Genomic DNA, 9,883 nt, shown 5'->3' with positions numbered 1-9,883 from the left:
CCTGACCAAGGACTGAACCATCAATCCAGGCGTGTGCCCTGACCAGGAATCAAACCAGCAACATTTTGGTTTACAGAATCATACCCAACCAACCGAACCACATCAGTGAGGGCTCATTGTAGTTTTGATTTGCATTTCCCTGATAGCTAGTGAAGTTTAACATCTTTTCATATATCAGCTCACTGTTTGTACATCTTCTTGGGAGAGGTGTCTGTTCAGGTTCTCTGTCCATTTTTTAATTTGTTTGGTGTTGAGTTTTATGAGTTCTTTCTGTATTTTGGATAGTAACTTTTTGTCAGAGCTGTCGTTTGCAAATACTGTCTCCTTTTGTTGGCTGTTTCTTTTCCTGTGCAGAAGCTTTTTAGTTTGATATAGTCCTGTTCACTTATTTTTTTGCCTTCTGTTGCTTTGGGATCAAAGTCATAAAATGCTCTCTATGGCCAAGGTCCATATGTTTTCTTTTATGTAATTTATTGTTTTAGATCTTATATTTAGGTCTTTGATCTATTTTGAATTAACTTCTGTACATGGGGACATAGCGTAATCTAGTTTCATTCTTTGCATGTAGCCTTCCAATTTTCTCAGTATCATTTATTGAAAAGGCTTTCTTTTCTCTGATTGTATGGTTTTGGCTCTCTCAGTGTTCTCATCTTGTCAAAAAGAATTTCTACCTCAGAATGAATATTAAATGAAACTGCATTTAAAGCACAGAACAATGACCTGACACACAGGACATTATATAGCAAATATTAGTTATGGGGATATGACATCTGTACCAGTACAGTTTTTTTAATAGTAACTTTTTTCAATCCTCATCTGAGGATATGTTTGTCACCTTTAGAGAGAGACAGTGAGAGAGAAAGAAAGAAAGAGAGAGAAACACAGAGAATGATTGATTGCCTCCCACACAAGGCCCGACCAGGGATTAAATGCACAACCCAGGTATGTGCCCTGACTGGGAATTGAACCCACAACCTCCTGGTGTAAAGGAGATGCTCCAACTGGGGGCCAGGGCTGCACCAGTGTGTTTTCACCATGATCTACATGTTACTACCACACTGCATAAAGCATGTTTAATTATCTAATTCATTAATTGCTGACAAACTGGCAATTAGTCAATCTGTTCATGGTTTCATTCATACTCACATGTAAATTAAACCCCTCTACTAGAAAATACAAAATTAGATGGTTGGTTTTAAAATTAATTTTATTTTGTATCACAAAAATATTTATCAGAATAATAAAAGCAAAAATACTATTTTTTAAAAAAATAGTACTAACACATTTATGAAATGTAATAAGCAATGATAGTATAATTTATTTAAATATAAATAAGCTGTCCTGGCCCAGTATCTCAGTGGTTAGAGCATCATCCCTGACACACAGTGTGGAGGTTTGATCCCTGGTCAAGGCACATACAAGAAGGAGCCGATGAAAGTCCAAATAAGTGGAACAACAAGTCAATGTCTCTCTCTCTCCAAAAAAAATTAAAAAATAAGTAATCTGTCTTTTAGATTTTTCCTATTTTGTGGCTATTTCTTGAGATTTCCTTATGATCATGTAAAGATTATGAGTCTTAACTAAATGCAGCAGTTCTTATTTTTGTTGTTTGCTTTAAGTTTTATTAGTCTACTACCTTTATTTTCATTCTTTTAACTGCTTTTTTTCTTTTCAATTCTGTGTTGAGCTCAGAGGAATCCAAAAATACCAAGGAAAGCTACTTTAGGGATCTAAGGAAGCATGATGAAATGCTATTTTTAATGCTTCAATCAATTTCTTCTAAAGACAGCTTAGTGTTCAGTATACATGCATACCTTGGAAATATTGCAGGTTTAGTTTTAGCCTACTACAATAAATCTGGTATGACAATAAAGCAAGTCATATTGTTTTTGCTGGGGAAGGTTCTCGCATTCAATTTGTAAAAATGTAACATCTGAGTGACCTCAGAAGATTGGTGGCATGACAGATCACCTAGGTCTTTCCCCTTGAAGTTTCAACAATCTCAACAGCTATAATTCCACAAAGGATTACCTGCTCATACACATCAGAAAGATCCATGCTATGAAACATCTAAAGCAGGGCAAGTGGGAGCAAACTGGGGAAGTGAGAAAGGGAAAAAGCTCAGAGCAGCCATGGATGCAGCCCTGCAATCTAGCGCTTACCACAACCTCACCACCCTGGAGAGGGAAGGAGTAAGGTTGCGGCTGGAACTCCCTTCAGCAGATGGGGCAGATTTAATTATCATTCCTGCAGCAGTGGGCAGTATAGCTGTGGCTGAGCCCACATCCCTGTGGCTGGGCAGGGATGAAGCACAGAGGTGTGGCCACACTTCTGTGGCAATTGGCATTCCAGACAGAGAAACAAAGTCACAGTCCTCACCCACCCTCCCATAATTTGCCTCCCCAGGAATACTTGTCATGGTTCACACCCATCACAAACATGGGGGCATTCACAGAACAGATAGATAGGATGACCCTCTTGGCTCCTTCCTTCAGGTGAGCCCCAGCCTTCTGCAAAGTAATGAAGATACCAGTGGACTCCACAACATATTCAGCAGTAGCATCACTCCATTGTGGGGGCGACTTTCCTCGAAAGTCCCCCTATGTGCCACGGATGAGAGTAAATATGACTGAGACATAATGTGATCTGCTTAGGGAGAAGTGGCCATTCTCCCAGAGGAAAAAGGCCTTGAGCAGTAGCCAGTTTCTCAGGGGAAACAGGCCAGCAGCAGCCAGTTTCTCCGAGGAGAAAAAGGCCTCAAGCCCCCTCCTCCAGGACCTTTTATTGGGTTGTAATACACAGGAATATAGGGTGGCAAGGATCAAACAGTAGATAACATTTCAAAGAAATCTGAGGCCTTAGTATAGGTCAGAGTCTGTCAGGAACGGAGTCTTAGGGTTTCCTGCTTGAACCCTTAACATATGAATGAAAGCACTGTTAGCAGAGCAGATTTCACAGGTTTATCAGGAAGTCTTTGTGATGCCAGACTTTTCTCCAGGACACGCTCTAGCAAGGCAAGGAGCTGCACCTCTCCATATCAGGTATTCAGGCTTAAGGGAATTAGAGTCAAGAAGCGCTTCTCCCAGAAAACATGGAGACTCAGAGCTATGTCAAAGCCAGGCGGCGAGAGTCCCTTGCTCTTAGTTATAGCCCCGTCCAAGTCCTTCCACAAAGGCCTCCCAAGTGAACGTGTCTGGCTTAGGTTGCCCCCCACTATGAGGGGTCTTACCCATCACTGACTTCCAACCAAGCTCTGGGGGCAGGGAGAGGAAACTGAGGCAGCATTTGCTACCAGAGACAAGCTTTGTCTCCTGTGGCTTGCATTCCAAAGGTCATCCCTCACCCTTAGCCACAAGGGGTCAAGATAAAATTCCTAGAACCAGGCGGAGTGGTCTACAACACCCCATTTGATGTTGGTGGTATCTTGCTCCTGGAAGAGGAAGATGGACTTTCCATTGATGATAAGCTTCCCATTCTCAGCCCTGACTGTACATTTGAACTTGCCATCAGTAGAATCATACTGGAACATGCAGACCATGTAGTTCAGGTTAATAAAGGGATCACTGATGATAATATCCAGCTTGTCAGGGTTAAAAGGGCCCAGGTGATCAGGCCCCAATATGGCCAAATTGGTTCACTGCAACCTTTACCACTCTATCTTAGGATTGTGGCTGGCACTCAGCAGGAAGACAAGGCCATCTGTCTAAGGGTGGAAGCACAGAGCCTGAGCAAATAATTTTTGACAAAGGAGCAAAAAACACACAACTGGAGAAAGAAAAGCCTCTTTAATAAATGGTTCTGAGAAAACTGGAAAGCCACATGCAAAAGAATGATACTAGATGACGGTTTGTCCCCATATACAAAAGTTAATTCAGAATAGATCGAAGACCTAAATATAAGATCTGAAACAATAAATTACATAGAAGAAAACATAGGTACTAAATATATAGGCCTTGTTCATAAAGAACATTTTTTTTTAATTTGACCCCAAAAGTAAGGGAAGTAAAGGAAAAAATAAATGAGGGGTATAGGACACCTTTCTGCTTGGTGTGGGCCCAGACAGGACCCACGCCCAAGGACAGGTTCTCCCATGGGGAATCAGGCCTGCAATGTACCTAGGCCACTTTGAGACTTGCTTTTGCTAAAACTCCCTTACCCCGAATTGAGGCAAAAAGTGCTTACTGTAACTTCCTAAAGTCTGTGCTAAACCTCCCCATTATGGATTGTAACTGGTTCAACCACTTTTCCCTTTGCATTTGCAAATATCCTTCTTCTGTGATATGATTAACATCAGCTCCTCTGTTTTCTGTAAAAGGGAACCACCTAAATCGAACCTGTGCACAGTAAATGAGGACCATCATGTAATGTGCCCAGAAAAGCAATAAAGGCCTGTCAAGGCAAGGGCTGAGGCTTTTTCTCCTCTTGAGAGAGAAGCCATGCTGCCCCTTTTCCTTCACAGGACTTGGTAGTCTATGTGAATTTCTCATGCCTTATCCACAATGTGGTGGAGCCCATGAGCCAGGGTCGGCAACAGCCAGTGCCCAGGAACAGTGACCCAAGGCTGTGAGCAGTCATTGTGAACAACACAACTTGGTTGGAATACACACACATCAGCCCAAGTAAGGGCCAACAACACTGAGTGCTTTTCAGTTAGGACGTAGGGTGTGTTGAATTTCAGAGGAAAGGGGTTTTCTTCCTAGGTCGCCCTCTCCTGTGGCCACTTTGCAATTGTACCTTCTTCAGTAAGCAGGAGCCTTGCTCTCTTTCCCAACTATTTGCTGCCAACTCGCAGGCACAGGTCAAGCAGTTAAGAGCCACAAAGCACACTGTAAAAACACCCACAAGCCCATCCCCTCGGCACAACCCCCAACTAGGTCTAGGCTTGGGAGAAAGAGCAAAAATTTTCCCTTTAATCAGGTTAAAAAACATCAACTAGTTACAGGACAATTTACAAGCATCTCAGCAAATTCTTTCTTTTAAGCCGCCTCTTGTGATCCCTTCAGTTTTGCTTTTTCTCTCTGTCCACCGCATAAGGATTTAAAGGTGCAGGTGGAGAAAAGGAAAAATTGAGACTGGTTTTGTAATCGCTGTGTTTGCAGTGGCAGGAATTCCAGAAAAAGGTTCTTTTATTTGTTAAAAGATTTCTTTAAAGTTTTCTGCGAATCCTCAATTATGGGGAATGGACTCTCTAAGGAATAAGAGCAATGTTTTAAGCTAGGTCAGCAGCATTTTGGGGCTGCTGCTGAACGTCTCCCTGATAAGGGATCTTTAGACTTAGTTATTTAGGAAAAAGTTGCACAGAAGTTGAAATAACATGAGGTGGTGTGAGATAAGATTCTAGGTTAGTGTCTCACTCCCTCCTTTAGAGATTTTAATTTGAAAATACTGGTTTGCTTGAATTTTGTTTTTGTTTTGAAAGGAATGGCTCAGTCTCAAAACATTTTGCTAAACCTCTGGTAAATAAAATAAGATCTCTAATGTTGTTACATCATAAGGATTCTACTCAGAAAGAATTTAAATTGATTGTTTAAAGAAGGAAAAAGATCTCACTTCCCTCAGACAGTAAAAAGTGCAGGAAGAAAAATAATGAGAAAATGTGTCTATTAACCACTCTGAATCATCCTTCTGAAGGCCCAGGGACTGCTTCAGTCCTCAGAACAAGCTGTGCCAAGATTAGCATCCTCCCTTCCTCTTCTCCAGCCTCCCTAAAGTTGTCAAGGGCACTAGATAATGAGACAGCTCCCTTTTGAGCACACTCAAAGAATGCAGTAATAGATAAGAATTAACAAAAAATAAATAAATGTATCTGCCAGTGGAGAAAAAACTGTTTCTAAAAGTTATGAATGTGTTCATAAATTTGTCAATTTAAAGTATGCTATAAATGGGGTGGGGGTGTGTGATGTGTTTAAAAAATGTTAAGAATCCTCCGTGTTTATGCCAGAGCTGTGACCTTTATTGTAAAAATGAAACATAGGTATACTGTCTCCCGGGAAAAACTAGCCCTTCTCCACAGAAGACTAGGTACCGTTTTTTAACTCAGTACCTGTAAACACTGATCGTTTCCTTGGGGAAGAACTGGCTATTCTCCTGGAGGGAATGGTTAGTCGATCAAGTCACAAAAGGCCTTTGGCGTGCAACCATTTTTGTCTAAAACATATTTAGGTAGAGCACCCCATCCCCTGCATCTTTCCCACTTTCCTTAAAAACTCTGAACCTAGGAGTTACCAGGTTCTAAAAACAACAGGGCAATTAACTTGCTGTTCCAATTCATTGCAGCTTGCAGAAATAGCCAGGCATTCCACAAAAAAATTTAATATTATTGCTCCCAAGCAAATTATTTAAAAATGTCCTGATTGCCAAGCCCTTAGCAAGGTACCCACATCTACAGGAGTTAATCCTCAAGGACTAAGTTGTCAAATAATTTGGCAAACAGATGTCACTCATTATGCTCTTTGAAAAATTCAAATATGTTCATATTTCTATTGATACTCTGGTGTCCTCCATGCATCTGCTTTAACAGGAGAATCTGCTAAAAATATAAAAGCTCAATGGCTTGAGGCCTTTAGTCATTTAGGATGGCCTCAGCAAATTAAAACTGATAATGGCCCTGGAATGACCTTGCCCATTCTAATCAAGTTTTTTTTCAGCATTGGAATATCCAACATGAAACAGGAATACCTTACAATCCAACCAGTCAGGCATTTATAGAACGGGCTCATTATACTTTAAAAAACCTTCTTTAAAAAAAGGGGGATAGCCATGAATCCTCACCCCCAAATTTGATTATGTTAGCCATGTTTATCTATAATTTTCTAAATTGTGACGAATCACTCTGTACTCTAATTAAGAAACATTTTCAGAAGAATGAGCCAAAGTCATCTTATCCTCAGGTTTTATATAGAGATTCGCTGGGAGATGACTCTTGGCAAGGCCCTGCAGACCTTTTAACTTGGAGAAGAGAGTACACTTGTGTTTCCATCACTACAGGTCCTATCTGGCTATCAGCAGAAAGAATAAAGCCTCACATTGAGCGGGATATTTACCAAGCTCCACTACCTGCAGCCAAGAACTGATCGACTGACAGACCAGATGGCCCAGCTGACCCTGAATAACCAGAAGGAAATGGACACCCACAGCGCCACTCACAGTCCTGGGTCCACCAACACAGGAGGATGGGTCCGGCCCCAATGACAGGGGTCAGAGCTCAAGGGCCTCCTGCAGAGGGCAACAACCCCTTGGTGCCCCATAATGTTCCCTTTAGGTGTGTCCCTACCACATGAGGGTCATCAAGGCTCTTAGTGCTCGAGCAAAGGCCTTACTGAACAAAAAGAATTCCAGACCCTCCACAATAATCTACAATGGCTGAATCCTAAAAACTGGTTCAATAGACTAAATTTACGAGTTTGGGTACTAGCAGCTCTTGGGTGTCCCCTTGTCTTAATCCTTATTTGTGCTTTATGATGTATATGCAGGTTGTTTTCTTGAGACTGCATTCGGGAACAGCAAATGGTAGTATATTTGACAGGCTTAACAACTACAATTGCATTCACAAACAAAAAAAGGAAGAGATTAGATGTTGGGAACCACCCCACCTGGTTTCAGAAGCTGTAACCCCACCATGGCTAAGATTGAGTGAGAGACCTTGGGACCCTAAGCCACTACGACAAAGCTTATAGCTCTGGCAGGGGCACTGCCTTTGCCCACTATACTTTACCCTGCCTGGCACCCAGGGCATGATCAGTTAGCCAATGATGGGTAAGATTCCTCAAGGGAGGGACAACCTAAGACAGACATAATCATGAGGGGGCCCTCAGGGAAGGACTTGGGGGGCTATAGAAAAAGGGGGTGATGGACCCTCACCCCTCAGCTTTGACATAGCCTGAGTCCTCATTCTGTGAGAAGTCTCCTAATCTCTTGGCTGCTTTACTTCCCCTGCTCCACCTAAGCCCGAAACAATGCCAGTGGTGGGTGCAGCCCTGTGCTGGAAAGGGTGGGTTTCCCAGGGTGATCAGGCCTAAGAAACAATGCATAAAATCCTGTGAAACCTGCTTTGCTAATACCCTCAACTTAAATGATGATACAGGCCTGAAATGAGTTTGTTTCCCCAAAGTTTAATGGCCCTTTAGCTATCTGACCCTGACTCAATAGGCTCTCAGAGTTCTTCGAATGTTATCTATTTGATCATTACTGCCCGACAATGACTCTTGGGCTTAATCTGAAAATGTGGGTCTTTGCAACTGCTGGTTGCTTACTGATTATAGTAATGCTCTGTGCACTTTGACACATTTGCAAATTAGTTTCCCAGGGTCATGTGAGAGACCAGCAAGTAGCAAGCTTTGTAGGATCTATAGCAGTCCTAACTAAAAACAAGGGAGAAAATATAGGAGACCATTCTGTGTGATGTGGGCCCAGACAGGACTCATGCCCAAGGACAGGTTTTCCCATGGGGAATCAGGCCTGCAATGTACCTAGGCCACTTTGAGACTTGCTTTTGCTAAAACTCCTTTACCCCGAATTGAGGCAAAAAGTGCTTACTGTAACTTCCTGAAGTCTGTGCTAAACCTCCCCATTATGGATTGTAACTGGTTCAACCACTTTTCCCTTTGCATTTGCAAATATCCTTCTTCTGTGATATGATTAACATCAGCTCCTTTGTTTTCTGTAAAAGGGAACCACCTAAAGCGAACCTGTGCACTGTAAATGAGGACCATCATATAATGTGCCCAGAAAAGCAATAAAGGCTTGTCAAGGCAAGGGCTGAGGCTTTTTCTCCTCTTGAGAGAGAAGCCATGCTGCCCCTTTTCCTCCACACGACTCAGTAGTCTGTGTGAATTTCTTGTGCCTCATCCACAATGTGGTGGAGCCCACCAACCAGGGTCCACATCAGCAGGGGACTACATCAAACTGAAAAGCTTCTGCACACACACAAAAAACCCCAACAAAACAAAAAGGCAACCAACTGAATGGGAGAAGATATTTGCACACAACAACTGCAAAAAGGGGTTAATATTCAAGTTATGTAAAGAATTTATACAACTCAACACCAAACAAACAATTCAGTTAAAAATTGGTCAGAGGCCCTGGCAGGGAGTTTCAGTTGGTAGGAGCATCTTCCCATACACCAAAAGGTTGCAGGGTCTATTCCCAGTCAGGGCACATACCTACGTTGCAAGTTCTATCCCTGATTGGGGTGCAAATGGGAAGCAACCCATTGATGTTTCTCTCCCACATCGATGTTTCTCTTTCTTTCCTGCCCCCCTTCCTCTCTCTCCAAAACCAATAAACATATCCTTAGGTGAGGATTAAAAAATGGACAGAGGACCTGAACAGGCACTTCACCCAAGAAGACATACAAATGGCCAACACATATATGAAAAGACAGTCAACTTCACTATTTATTAGAGAAATGCAAATCAAAAGTACAATGAGATACCACCTCACACCTGTTAGAATGGCTGTTATCAAGACAGACAAAAAGAAGTGTAGGAAAGTGTGGAGCAAAGCGAACCCTCATTCACTACTGGTGGGAATGTAAACTGGTACAGCAACTATGGAAGTCTGGTGGTTCCTCAAGAAATTAAGAATAGCGTCCTGGCTGGTGTGGCTCAGTGGACTGAGGGCTGGCCTGTAAACCAAAAGGTTGCTGGTTGGATTCCCAGTCAGGGCGCATGCCTGGGTTGCAGGCCAGGTCTCCAGTTGAGGGCACTCGAGAGGCAACCACACATTGATGTTTCTCTCCCTCCCTTCCCCCCTCTCTAAAACTAAATAAATAAAATCTTAAAACAATAGATTATTGAGAATATTAAGTGAAATAAAGCAGTCAGGAAAAGCTCAGAACCATCTGATTTCAGTCAAATGTGGGATATAAGACTGAAACTTGTGG

This window comes from Artibeus jamaicensis, unplaced genomic scaffold (assembly GCF_021234435.1).
Source record: "Artibeus jamaicensis isolate MK-2021 breed Jamaican fruit bat unplaced genomic scaffold, CSHL_Jam_final contig_3126, whole genome shotgun sequence".
NCBI classification, from domain to species: Eukaryota; Metazoa; Chordata; class Mammalia; order Chiroptera; family Phyllostomidae; genus Artibeus; species Artibeus jamaicensis.
This window is presented reverse-complemented; position numbering follows the sequence as displayed.